Source organism: Vulpes vulpes, chromosome 16, assembly GCF_048418805.1.
Source record: "Vulpes vulpes isolate BD-2025 chromosome 16, VulVul3, whole genome shotgun sequence".
Lineage (NCBI taxonomy): Eukaryota > Metazoa > Chordata > Mammalia > Carnivora > Canidae > Vulpes > Vulpes vulpes.
In genome coordinates, this window is record NC_132795.1 from 67,174,896 (window position 1) to 67,186,545 (window position 11,650).

Here is an 11,650-nt window from a genome sequence, read left to right on the forward strand (position 1 = left end):
AATCCCACATGTTTTAGGTCATTCTGGTAAAGATACCATAAATCATTACTCAAGTTTTGGGCAATAAAAATGCTCACTATATTATTTTATTTACAGATAGCATGGAAGAAAAAATGCATTTTTAATTTAATAGTCCTGGTGTCTCAATTGTGTAATAAGCTTAGCTGGAATGGAACTTGATCATTTATTAGACTGAGAGGCAGCATAGTTTAGTGGCTAGCCATAGGATGCCCCTGGCTTTATGGCTCAGCTCTGCAACTTATTAGCTGCAACTTATTAGTTGGTGATAGTATGAATTCTTATTTTGTCAGTCTCCATAGTTGTCTTAGTGAGAAGCTGGGTAAATCAATGTTAACAGCCACTGCTGCCCAAATACCTGGTGGTGTTTCCTCCTTCAGAATGTTCTCTGGCATCCCTGATCTGTACCCCACTGCACTGAAATTCGTGTCTCTCTTTGTTGTGCTTTTATAGAATAAGTACTCCAGTTCTATCATAATATTTATTTCAACGTGCATTCTAGATATTTGTTTAAGTGTCTGTCATCTCTCTTCTCTACTTGCCAATACTTGGAGCATGTGAACTTATTAAATATGAAGACTTTTTTTTTTAAATGTTTGCATTATCAAGAGAACACTGCCTGGATGGTGTGGGTGCCTAATAAAAGTGACTGTCAAATGTATAAACCCTCCACTTCTGGCACTGATTTCCAAACTTCAATGTGTGGCTTCATATTTATTCCTTCTGCATTTTGCTTTTTGGGCCTCAACTTCTCAGTGGTGTTTATTGTTACTTTATTGGAAGATAGAGCCAGAAAAAAAAAACAAAAATAAAACAAGACTAAACTGTACATCAATAGAGTGCAGTGACCAGCTCGCTAAGACAGCAAATGAGGTGTCATATTTTCCATATGAGCCAACTGAGGCTCAGAGAGGCTTCACACTTAAGGTCAGCACAGAGAGTTAATGGCAGAAATAAGCTTATGGCCCACTATATGGTGGAAATAAATGAGATTCTGGGGATACAATGGTGAGTAGAAAATGTCAGGTGAGGAAACTTTATAGAAGTGGCCTCATGCAATGTATCTGGAAGTGAACATACTAGAAAATAGAATTTTGCGGTGCAGAACCATAGTAACTGAGAATGATAAGGGTCAAGCCTTGAAGGAAACTGGGATGCCTGAGAGTGACCAGATGTATGGCGCAGAGCTATTTTTCTTTTCTTCTTTAAAAATTTATTTATTTATTTTGAGGGGGGAGGGGTCAGAGAGACAGGGAAAGGGAGAGAATCTGACTCCCCACTGAGCGCAGAGTCTGATGTGGGGCTTGATCCCACAACCCTGAGATCATGAATTTAAACCAAGAGTGGGGCAGTCAACCCACTGAGCCACCCAGGCACCCCCAGAGCTGTTTTTCTTACCTAGCTTGAAATTCCTTCTTCCCCAGACCTCAGCAATCGGCCCATGTATCTGAACAGCCTGCAATTTTACTGTTTCTGAAATCCTCATTGCTATCCTTGTTCATCTCCAAATTAAGAGGGCCTAGAGAATAGCTGCAGGAATAACAGGGGTGATAAAGGCAGTCAGCAGAGAAATCTGGTTGCTCATGGGTACTATGGTCTGAGTTTTCGCAATTCGTGATTAGGCTAACATACGTTGGTGCAAAAGCATGACATATTGGTTAAACACCCTTTAAGAGGTCTGAGAAATAATTGTTTACACATGTAATCATTTTAAGTTGTTTGTTTTGAAGGTATTTGGTGTAGTTGACGTGATAGAAACTTCTGACTTTTCAATGAGAGGGAATATGGAAAAAGAATGGTTTCATTAAGGATGCAAAAATACACATGGTTGGAAGATTTCCATAGTTGAGATAACAAAAGGAATGCAAAGAACTTTCAAAATTGCAGATGAAAAAATCTTTAAGGTTTGTGTCAGAATTGGGCACTTGGTGGGTTTTGTCAGGCACACATGAGCCACAGTTGTTTCGTAGCATTTCGCAAACTTTGATGGCTTTCGCATCCATAATGCACTTTCTAAGTGCTATCAATTAATAAAATATATGGCATCACAAACATTTGGTAAATATTTACTATAACTATTGAATTGTACTTACCTCAAGGTTTTTGTTTTGTTTTGTTTTTTTTCCTTTCACTTCTGAAAAAGCATGATATAGATTGCAGTGGAAGTTGGCAGCCACACAGATGTCGAAGTGTGAATTTTGGATGTTTGCAGGTTGTGAATATGTGGAATTTTGATCTTGAATGGGAATTTAACATTGCAACCTTACATGGTCGGAGAAATTTTGCAATAGCAACAATTTCACATTTGCATAAACAGCTTTATTATAGTTGGAGTAATATATAGGAAGAACACAAATTACTCTGACCAGAGTGAAACCTATAAAGCAATCACATTTGAATGAGGATTTTACTTAAAATCATAGACTCATCAACTTCAAAGTGCTTTTATCTTTCACAAGAGACAAATTAGCCTGTTATGAATAAAATCCCTTAATATCTGCATTTTCTGGTTGGCATATGTGTATTGCCTCAATGGAACTTTAAAATAAGACCACACATACCAAAAAAGTAAAGAGGAGGCGAAGAACCAAAACACTTGACGCAAAAATTCCATTTTTCACTTTAAATAGTAAAATAATTAAGTCTAAAGTGTTTATTTTAATTGAACTTGAAGCCTAAAATCCCTTTCAATTCTTGATTTCACTTTGAGGGTGCGGAGGGTACAGAAACAGCTAGAATCTTTTGAAATTTATCCTTCTCTTACCTTCTGTTGGTGTTGGCACCATCTTTCACTCTTGGTTGGTGGAGGTATGGTTTTGGTGGTGCAATTTTACAAGTATTTTGCTAAAATATTCAGGGAGTTGGGTAGCTACTTTACACGTGTAACAATTTACAAGGTGTTCTTTTTGATTAATCAGAATACCGTTTTAAGCCTAAGGTTCAAAACAATTTGTATATCACCATCAAGGTATGATATTCATTTGAAGAATTATGTAAGTTAGTTCAGCATTTTGGATGAATGTTGGATTAATTATTTGGCTCCTAGCTAATTTCATTCAGGCATGTCTTAGTGGCCTACACTCTGAAAATAAAAAGCAATTGAACTGAGAAATATAAACATGGTATTGCATGATATTGCTATTTTTATGGTAACTCTAAGTCAGTTTTATATAGCAAAACTCCGAACTTCAATTGAAGAAACCTTTATAGTTTTTAATACGTTTTAACTCAACTGGTTATTAACTCCGTCTCTTAAAAATATTAATTTGTAAATTTGAAGGGAATGAGACAAAATTGTGTAATCATTTGAAAACCGGTAAAGCCATTTGAAATGAAAGCACTCATCTACAGAATTTCATTTTTCGGGTCTCATTCAAATTGATGTTAACTTGTCAAAGCCATTCTAATTTTTTTATATTTTACTCACTCTTAAAACACTGAACGGTGCTATGGTTCCTTAAATTCAGAAGTGGAGTGCTAATTCAGGAGACAAAGATGCAAAAATGTGAAAGTCTTTTGTATTTTAATCCTGACAAGTCAGTGGCTTGTGCAGATGTAAGGAGGAAAATCACATTTCCAGACTGGAGATCTTTTAAGGGAAAGGATGAGCAAGGATGAAGGGAATTCTGCTAATGCTTCTCCAAATACCAGCTGCAGAGTGGAGTACAGCTCGGCTGATTTTAGTTTTTATTATAAATTTGAAAACTGAAATTTGGTAGCAGAATCTAGCTGGGTGTTCACTTCTTTACACATTTGGATCTTTGCTCACAATCCTATGAAATAAATACAGATATTATCCCCATTTTACAGATAGATTGATGGAGGAAGAGGGCAGTTATGCAACTGCGAGGGGTTGTGCAGCTAGCAATTTGACCCCAGGCAGCCGGCCTCTAGAACACACAATACGTTATCTTGTCTTGCCCTATTGCAATCAGTATGACTGCATATTGCTTTGAGTTCTGAGCAAAGAGTTTGACAAGTAATTTTGAATATCATTAGTTTATTGAGAATGACCTGACAACAGAAACAAGCAAAGAGAATGAATTTGAAATCACATGGGATCCCATTCCCAAGCGATGAAGATGGCAAAGCTTTTGGAGAACGGAATTCAAGGTTTTCCAATAAGTATGGACATATCTGCACGCACACACACATTTGCTGAGTCCTCAGCTTTCCTTGGGAGACAAGTATCCAGGGCTCAGCCAATCCTTATTGCTTCTCTTCTTGGGGACTTGCACAGTGAACAGCTCAAAAGTGAGTTCACATGTCATCTCTGCAAATGTCTGCCCTTGTGTGTGTATGCGAGTAGTGCTGACTTTTTCCTTCTTCAAATTGTTGCTGGTCCTTTGTCTTCTCTGCCTGCAGTGTCCTAATATATATAACATTTTTCTCCCCATCAGCTGTTACAAGGCCATCAAATAACCTTTTTAGTTGCTCTAGAGGCTGGCCACTTTCATCTTGGGGGAAAATTTTCTTATAGCAAGTAGCCTGTGTTTAATGCAGATTGTCTCAAACTACTCTTCAGAATTTGTGCATTCCCTCTCACTTTCTCTCTTTCTGTGGCACTTATTAAGACTACTCACCAAATATTTCCAGTTTTCTGCCTTCTGGGTGCATTGTGGGATTGCACTCTCTGGCCTTCTTTGGATTGTGTGGGTTCATGTGATTGATTGTAGCCAATGAGGTGATAGAATTGCTAGTTCAAGGCATTCTAGAACACTGTGGCTCACATGACTCTCAGGCACCTGTGTAATTTCAAATTTTCTAGTAGCTACATTAAAAAAGTAAAAGAAACAGGTGAAATGAATTTTTACAAGCTATTTTCTTTAGCCTAAGCTATTCAAAATAGATTCGACATGCAGTCAACCTAAAGTTATTGAGATATTTTACATTCTTTTATTATTATAATTTCTACAATGTTTTTGAAACCAGGTGCATATTTTAGACTTAGAACCATCTCAATTTACACAGGCCCCTTTTCATGTTCTCAAAGCTGCATGTGGATAGTGGCTACTGTTTTGGACAGTGGTGCTCTATCCCTCTGCCACGGTGACCTGCCATATTTCAGATGGTGGCCCCTTCACCCCAAATCACAGAGTGAGGACATGTGGAGCAGAGCCCACAGGTGCTCCAGAAAGAACCTGAAATACAAGTGAGGATTAAGCATTTGTTATTATAAGCCACTTAAATCCTGAAGTGTTTGTATTATCACTGCATCAACTAGCCATGTCCAGCCTGTTTCTTCTGTCCTCAAAATAGGATCAGACCCTTTATATTGTTTCTCACCTACTTTTGTAGCTAGGTATCTTTCTACTTAGTATGCATTCATAGCCACCACAACATCTTTTCTCATAGTTATATCATAATGCATTTCATGCACATACCACAGTGTATTGAACTGGTTGTCCTATTGTTGCGTATTTAGAGTTGTTTGCAATTATACACTGTAACAAGCAATGCTGTCATCATCATCCTTATGGTTAAGACTTAGGGAACAGGGATCCCTGGGTGGCGCAGCGGTTTGGCGCCTGCCTTTGGCCCAGGGCACGATCCTGGAGACCCGGGATCGAATCCCACGTCAGGCTCCTGGTGCATGGAGCCTGCTTCTCCCTCTGCCTGTGTCTCTGCCTCTCTCTATCTCTCTGTGACTATCATAAATAAAAAAAAAAAAAAAAGACTTAGGGAACAATGATGATTTTTTTTTTTAACACAAACTCCTAAAGTGAAGTAGCTGGGATAAAGGGCACAGCACTTTTTATAGTGTTTACTAATTAATGAAACAAGGCACAGGGTATTTTAACTTGAATTTCTTACTGCGGTTAAACACCTCTTTGTGAGTTGGACAATTGTATTTATTATTTTGCTAATTGCTTGCTCATATCAATTCTTTTTTCCTCTGGTTGTTCATTTTTTTAAATTGATTCGTAATAATTCTGTTAATAATATTAACCTTTTGTTACCATAAATATTCTGTATGTTCCTCATTTGACATTTTTCTCCAATTTTGAGATTTTAAAAAATAGAAAAAAGACTTGAAATGTGTTTTTAAATATAATTTGTCTTTAAATCTGGTAATTGTTGTTCTTCAGAAACAAACTAAAAAAAGCATTACCAAACATTTAATTAATCATTATTATCTGCCATCCTCTTACAAAGCCACATGTAAAATCCTCCTGGATCACAGAACAAGACATGCGTTATAAATACTAAATCTCTGAGTTGCCTATAAGTAAGTAAATCCCCTCTCTAAGTTGTGTATCTTTTTTCTACATGTAAAATATACAACATCTATTATTTCTACAACAATTTTAGATTAACTATACTGAGCGCATCTTCTGGTTTGTTAACGTCCAAATCACTTTTGACAAAATTCATATGAAAAAATGAGAATTGGTTATCCTTTCCCACTTTCCCATTTTGGTCCAGTGACTCATCACAAATTCTTTCTAAAGGATTCTCTTGGTTCTAATCTGCTTGGTGGTCCCTGTTATCATTCCATGCTTACAATATCCGCCTGTTGTTCTTGGAAAAGTGTACTGTGAACTACAAGCTTATGCTATTTCTTAGCACTTGTATGTCATTCTTAACACACACAAGATGATTTGCATTCATTTGTAATCATTGTTCTTTGCAAAATACTGGTAAGAGGGTTATTACAATAACCGCCATTTTGCCCACAGGGAAAGTGAGACCCAGAAAGGTTAAGTGACTTACCCAAAGGCATACGGTGAATTGATGGCAGAGCCAGGATTGCAGGCAAGAATCCTTAGGGGTTGTCTGTTGTCAAGAACACTCAGCAACAGGGCCTCTTGGCTGTGTTTTCTTTCTTATTATTCCTTCACTACATGAACAATTCTTCTAGAACACATGACAGGCTTATAATACAAGGTTGGAATGACAATATCCCTCATTCCATTTTTGGAATTGGTCTTTCTCTTTTTAATGTATTATTTCAGCAACCTGGAAGTAGATGGGAAAGAAGAAATCATTCCAGCTTTTTGCATGGAACAACTGAGGGGCACCATTGAAGAATCCAGAACTGTATTTGGGCTTTTCCCGTAGGGGCTGGAAAATGCAGTCAAGCCAAAAAGATAACCACGCTCTTTCCTATATCACATATGTTTCAATAATAAGAGGTGAAGAATAGATATTAGTAGTATCACAAATAAGTGCTGCCGTTTCAAAGGTCTTTTTTAATTGTCTCAATTGATGAACAACATACAACGGAAAGCCGTAGGACTATTAACATCAACTTATCTCTCAAGTTTATTTTCCATTCAAGCTTTTTTTTTAACCCCTCCAGGTAAAAGCAACACTGTTAAACTGTAAAAACAACAGGTTGTTAATGGAAAAGGGTTTTTCAACTTCAGGTCTCAGGGAATAGAACCCTTTGAAATGTCTTGCTAAAGTGTTGACTTAGTATTGTTTTCAACATGAGACTTTGGGAACAGTTAGGGTATTCTTCACTTGGGTGTGCTTCTGAGGATCAGTATTGTATTCATAAAGAAAAACAGGTTGTAACTTAGAAATGAATATCTCCCATTCCCCCAAAGCCCCATTTCTAGTTGAAAGAAAATTTGTGTTTGTCTTATTCAGAATACTGCATGTGACTAGTTTTTCCACACTTTGAACGATAAGCTTTTGGCTTCTTCTTTCTAGATAAATTATGAGAAAATGTGATTTTAATAGGAATCTTTGGAGAAAGCACCTGAAGAATGTAAACAAAATTGTTGTCCAATTTAATTTGGAGCTCTAGTTTAGAACATGCATACACCTTGCTTTTTGCCTCCAAATGGTTTTTCAGTAACTCTCTGCTCTAAGAAGTTATCAATAATTACCAACCCTCAGGAAGCAAGCCACCTATTCCAAGGTAATCAGATTAAGAGGGAAACTCAATCCGATTTGCTTTAGAAGTAAGTTTTCTCTTTCAGACTTTCAGGGATAACATTTACATGCGTATTTATCAAATTCTGTGGTTCTGTATGAAGAATGTGAGGTCACATTGCTTCCTGGAGAGGCTACCTACGTTTTCTTCTTCCTTATGCCACGGTGCTCCTCCTATACCAGGAAAAAATAGATCAGCATAGCTGATTGGGGCTAGTGAAGTTCTTATGGGATGTGAGTTAGATCTTTGAAGGGAGAAGATAGGGGCTTGGGCAGGTGGGGAGGGACCTGAAGCGCTCAGTGTTGGGCTGAGTCCCTTCTCACTCAGGAGAGGGGTAGACTTACAGAGTCATCACCTGCCCAGGACTCCACTGACCCTTTGTCCTCTCAAGGGTCATAGTCTCACCTCCAAAAGAATTGAGAAAAAGAGGGGAAACCCCCAACAACCACAGCCTGTGTCAACGTTTCGCAGGTAAATAGCTATCATGTCTAGCAATCAACCCTTTGGGCTCATTTGATTGAAACTTGTGAGGTTGAGGAGGTCATGATTGGTGGAGGATTTTGGCAGCCCCAGGCCTGCAACAGACAGAAACTCCTGAATCATCCCATTAAAACCAGATATCTGGCCACATTTGTTGATGTTAGTTTGACAAACATTTTTTTTTTTATACAATTTTTTCAAGTTAAAAGTTGACTTAATCCTGCTCATATAAGCTTCCCTCTCTCCCCCTACTAGCTCCCTTTCTTTTTCTCCCTCTGCTCCCTGGAGAGATAAAAAACAAAAAACAAACTAAAAAAAAAAAAAAAAAAAAAAAAAACTCACCCCATACTGATGCTAAATAAAAACCAGAAAGAGCAACCTTATGTCATTCACTTCTCTGGGACTGTACAAAAATTATTGCTCTTCTTGGAAAAATTGTTCTGGTTGAAAATAAAAGACACTTTGCATTATCGTACAGGGTCTGGGACAAAAAAAAAAAAAAAAGTCCACACCTCCTGATTTTTTTTTTTTTCATCTTGTCCTTATCCGATAATATCTTTCAAAAAAAAAAAGAAAGAAAAAAGCGAAAAGAAAAGAAAAAGACAAGGCTTTGTGAGCGGCAGCAATCTCTCCTGCAGTCTGGGCTGCTCCTTTCTCAGGGGTGGGGAGGGAGGGAGGGGCTGTGGGGTCGGGCCGGGCCGGCCCTGCGACCCCCCGACTCCGGGCCCCTCGGGCCCCGCCCGCAGCGCCCACCCCTTTGGTCCTGCTCGCCCCGGAGCCGGGCTCGCCCCGCCCCCCGCCGGGGTCACCCCTGCGCCCTGCCCTTGTCCCCCCTGCCTGACCTCCGCTACTCCTGCGGTCCGACAAGGTGATCTGCAGGGAACGCCACCGGCTCCCCGGCGGGCTCCCGGACTCGCCTTTTCGCGCTCCCGGCGGCGGCTCTTTCCTCCCGGGACCACCTAGCGCTCGGCTTTGCACGGCCAATTTATGGCGCTGTCAGGGGCTGGGGCGCCGGGCCTGACCCCGCCGGCAGCTCCGGGGAGCCCGATTGTTCCCTCATTAGGGCGGCCCGCGCGGCGGAAAGGCTGGCGGAACCTTTCCCACAATCGGCGACAATGTGCGGCCGCAGACGGGTCACTCTCGCAGGCGAGGAGAAATGGAGAGGATGTGCCCGGACTGGGCTCCCGGGCCCCGCTTCCCACGGCCCTGGGGCTGCGCTGATGCCGCGGGGCGCGGGGCGGGGGCGCGGGGCGCGGGGCGGGGGCGCGGGAGTGTGCCGCGGCGGAGCTGCGGGATCGCCTCCCACTGGACTCCGTCAAGAGTCACAAAGAACCAAAAGACAGTCGGTGAACCTGGGCACAGTGGGTCTTTGTGCGCGGGGGCAAGGACTGCCCAGATGTAAACAGGAGGCTGAGCCCGGCCTGCCAGGAGCCGGGCCGGTGGCCACGGGGAGGGAGGCAGGAGCAGGGCCGAGCGGGCAGCCAGTCGCTAGGAGATGAGCTCGTGCAAGGGTTCCTTTGGCCAGAGGGCACATCCGCTGTGTGCAGCAAGCCCCTTCCTGGCCTGGCCTCCTGAGCCGGTTGCTCCCTCTCCTCTTTGGTGTCGTCCGGTCTGTCCGGAGGGTGTGCGCTGCTGCTGCCCCTTCCCCAGTGAGGGTGTCTCCCAGGGAGGTGAGGGAGCCTCACCTCCAGACTGTCACACTGTCACTTTTCCTCCTGGCCAGCAAAGTGGGGAACGGAGCCCAAACACCCCTTCCCGCTCCCCCGCCCGCCCGCCAGCCTCTTTGGCCTGTTCCATTGAAAAGGCCTTCTCTAAAACTGCAAATAAAGAGCCCAGCTTCAGAGAAACCAGGCAAAGGCTCAAGGGGAAGGGACAAAGAGAACCATCTCTGTCCTCCCCTCTTAGATGTATACAAAAGGCTATGCTCAGATTCTTAGGTCTGTGAAATGCTATTTGAATTGAACACAATACCCGCCTCACAGGGCATGCATGGAAAGCTATTTCAGGCAGCCATAACTTAGGGTGATTCTCTCCAGTTTATAAACATCATTAACTCATACTCTGAGATGATGCAAAAATAGTGAACATTTTGCTTTTGCACTTTTCAAAAAAGTGGATTCTGGAGCTAGAGCTCTGCCTCGGCCTCGGGAGGCCCCGTATTTTTTAGCAGGTGATTCAACATTGCGCACCCGGAGGAAAGCTGACTGCAAGAAGTTTCAGGAAAACTGTGCACAGAGTAGTTGTCACTTTAAAACTCTCCTCAGCACAGTGCTTTCAAACTGCAATTGTGTTCATGTCTTTAGTAGAATATAGAATTGAAAAGAAAGTTTACATTCCAAGATGCTATTTGTGTAAAATGTGTATTCAAGGATATCAATTGTCTGTATTGCAACGACTTTAAAAATTCTAAGTCCTCCAGAATTTTAAATTACTCTTGCAGTAGAACTGAAGATATTTTCATGATTGCAAAATCATGGGAGTGAAACTTTTTAAAAAAAGATGAAGTCTCATCTCTGAAGTGCATCTTGTTCTATGATTTTTGTCTATGCTACCAAAGCTTTTTTGACCAGACAAAAGGGGCTCTAGGCTCTTGTTTTTAGTCTTATAACAAGAGCTGGGTGGAGGTGTTATCACAAGGCAATTTGTGTAGTTTATAAAATTCATTGCAAAGATTAATTTGATTGTGGCACTTTTCTTTTCTTTCTTTCTTCCGTTTTTTTTAGCAGATGGCTTTCTGCTCACTGTTGAGCTTAAAATCAAATGTGTAAAGTTTTTCTTTAAAAAAAAAAGAGTGGTCTTAATTTGAGGCACGTTGTGTGTGTTCTTGCAGTTGGTGATGGTTGCTTTTTGGTGATGGGGGGGCGTGTTTCTTTTGAATTTCTAGTTTTCCCTAAGTCTGTTAAATTTCACTGTTCTTGCAAGTTCTGAGCTAGTAAATCTGCACTTGATCTGGGCCCAAACATATTTTGATTGTAAATAAAAAGTCTTCTTTTATGAGGATGTTCACTTCACAGCTTGAGCAGTGTAATTTTTATACAGGTCTCAGCAATCAATAAAAAAGCCACAGGAGGAATGATTTATCTTGTTGGTTACAGAGACTGTCACCGAGAGAAATTGTAAAAGATCAATTTACACAACCTGGTGTGAGAATGTTATTGATATAACACGGTTGATCAGTTTCTGGTTGTCTATGCACAGGCGCCGCGGAGGGAGTATATCCTGCCAGGGGCCCGCTGGCCAAGGTCTTAATAGACTCGGCGCTTCCAA

General features: G+C 41.0%; 1 long non-coding RNA gene across 1 annotated transcript; it reads right to left on the reverse strand.

Moving 5' to 3' along the window:
• Nucleotides 1-3,016: 3,016 nt before the first annotated feature.
• On the reverse strand, nt 3,017-9,739 carry LOC112915138 (uncharacterized). Its single transcript, XR_003234009.2, has 3 exons — nt 9,226-9,739; nt 6,733-6,978; nt 3,017-5,159 (listed from the first exon to the last, which is right to left on the reverse strand). It is a non-coding gene; the product is annotated as an uncharacterized lncRNA (long non-coding RNA).
• Nucleotides 9,740-11,650: the final 1,911 nt, after the last annotated feature.